General features: G+C 28.2%; 1 non-coding gene across 1 annotated transcript; it reads left to right on the top strand.

Annotated features, from left to right (window-relative positions):
- Positions 1–684: 684 nt before the first annotated feature.
- TRNAL-UAG lies at positions 685–764 on the top strand. Its single transcript has one exon. It is a non-coding gene; the product is annotated as a tRNA-Leu (tRNA).
- The last annotated feature ends 1,998 nt before the right edge of the window (positions 765–2,762 follow it).

The following is a 2,762-nucleotide window of genomic DNA, read 5'->3' as shown; positions in this document are numbered from 1 at the left end:
AAGATTAAGATTTAGTAAGCCAACTTTTTAAATTTTGCAAATATGACAAATTATTCGATTCCTCAAATCACAATACACCTTTACGCACAAACCTTTTCTCAGTTGTCTCCCTTACTCTCACATTTCAATCTCCAATTTGTCCAGTCAATTGACCGCTTCTTGCCTTTGTCATATCATTGTTCGTCTGTTGATCATCACCTACAAGTTTCTCACTCTCCCTCTCACTATCTATCTCATGACGGTAGATTCACGTTTCTTTCTCTAGATGTGTGTTTTGATTTGTGCGACATCCCCTCCATTTTTCAACTTAAAACGATATATATGATCCCTAATTAAATGAAGATCCATTTAATTACAAAATTATCACAAGCCTTTATTTACTTAAATATTCTTAAATTTAAAACGCTTAAATAACTTGTCATTTTCAACCGTCTATCAATAATATATCAAGTATCTATTAGTAGTAGGAGTGTGAAATGTGGGTTGAACTTAATTTTTTCTCATTTTTGTAAAAATAATAAGTCAAGACTACAAACTTAATTTTTAAAGCTTATTTTATCAAATCTCCTAGATACCCAAAAGAAATTGCCATTTCGAAAATTTTACGTCACTACCATTTACATATTTACTTGGAAAAGTAAAAAATAAAACAAATAATAAAACATTAACCACTCTCACAAATATGACAGTTTGGCCGAGTGGTCTAAGGCGCCAGATTTAGGCTCTGGTCCGAAAGGGCGTGGGTTCAAATCCCACAGCTGTCAACTTTTTAGTTTAATTTTTTCATTTTATATTAATCATTTATCTGCGTTCCTTTTTTTTAATTACTTTTTATAAGATGGGTTTTTAATTTAATCTTTATTGTATGAGTAAATTGTAAAGTCCATCAATAAATTCGGTGAACCATTGATAATTTGGTGAATTGATATTAAAATGTATTGAACATCTCATATGTTATGTCTTGATTTCAAAGACAAAAATACATCTTATGTCTTTAATTTATAAACTTGAAACTTTTCAAAATAATAATAATAATAATAAATAAATAATATAAGTTTGAAGATAATGTGTTAATAAGATGGAGACTTAAATCTTATTTTAGTTTCTAAATTTTTATGTTGGTTTTGTCTATCAATTTTTAAAATATTTGTTTTGGTTCTTAAAAGGTCAAATTTGTTTGAATTTAGTCTCTCAATTTTTAAAATAACAATCATTTTGACTTTTGCTATGTAATTTTTCTACCTTAATTATTGTGGCATAATATTTATCTCTAACTTATTTGACTTCAAGTCATGCTCATACTAACATTTTAGCAAGGTTTAAAATTTTAATGCTGATGTTTTAATTTTACAAAAAATCAAGGCCAATTGATATTTTTGAAAAAAAATTATAAAAGCAAATATTCAAAAAATATATTTAAACTACGAGATAAACATTTTGCGGTGTTTAAATAACAAATAAGGAATCTGTGTTGCACATAGAAGGTTGAAGTTTTAGTTTAAAATTTAAAAATAAAATAAAATTCTATATATAATTGTGTATATGTAATAAATAAATAATATCCAACTCAATTTTTATGATCATAAACCTTTAATGGTAATAAAAAAATTATTTTTAACTGTATAGAAGGCCGACACCAACATATTTCATTATAAAAAAATAACGTTAAAATGGAAATTGATTCCATATTTCTATATTTACTTTTCGTCTATCGTAAAATTCTGTGTTACCTGACTATAACTTCCCTCTATAAAATTTGCTCATAATTTTATTTTATTATTTCAAATTCTTTATGTTACTCCCGACAACATTTGTTCTTGAAAATGTTTGTATTATTCTAACTTATTTTCTCTCTAAAATTGTTCTCTTTCCCTAATTTTGTTTTTCTCATTTTTTCTTACAAAATATTTGTCTCTATAAAAACTTTGTTTTCCTTGTGACATTTTGTTATTAACTTTTTTGTGTGTATTTTTCCCAGATATCAACAAAATTATGACTAATGTACTGCATTCTAGCAAACCTTCAATTATAATATAAGTCTTAAAATATACTTAAGAAGACTAAGATGTGATTCAATAAATAGGAACGAAACATATAGTAAACAACGTTCTGCCACAGGTTATATAGCCATATTAAGTTAAAGAAATTGATAAAGAACATAGAATTTTATAGGGAAGTTAAAAGAACGTACTTGTGAAGAACTTTTTGAATTTTTTTGCATTCCATTGAACTTCAAGAGAACCTGAAAATCATTTGAAATAATATAATGATAATGGGTCATTATATAATACCACCACAAAACTTTGATACTCCGTAGTAAGTTAGAAAAAAATGAAATCAATCATCGAAAGGGAAGAGGTTCATGAAAGCAATATGCGGAAATGCATCAACATATCAATTATTTCAAGTGATTTAGTTTGTATTTTTTGTATATACTTTCCGTAGTTTTTTCACATTAGTTAGAGCACACGCCCAATATGTCACGATCATACTTCTCTAACAGTGTGACACCACGATTCACACGCGATCCTGGTTAGCCTTAAGGGAAGCTCAAGTTCCAATTAGCTTTTTGCTCGACTCTTTGAAGCTTCGTCAAACATAAGGCGAGGTTTTTTCTCATGTCGCAAGCCGAATTGAACTCATGTGGAAACTGAACTTCATTCAGCCATACACGTCCCCGTATGTGTATTTTACCTCATTGCGACTCTAGCCGACTTGCTTCTACTTAAGCCAAGTTCTAAAACTCGACCTTGCCATATATG

This window comes from Benincasa hispida, chromosome 8 (genome assembly GCF_009727055.1).
Source record: "Benincasa hispida cultivar B227 chromosome 8, ASM972705v1, whole genome shotgun sequence".
NCBI lineage: Eukaryota > Viridiplantae > Streptophyta > Magnoliopsida > Cucurbitales > Cucurbitaceae > Benincasa > Benincasa hispida.
The sequence above is the reverse complement of the archived record's forward strand: the minus strand, read 5'-3'. Positions and strand labels throughout refer to the sequence as shown.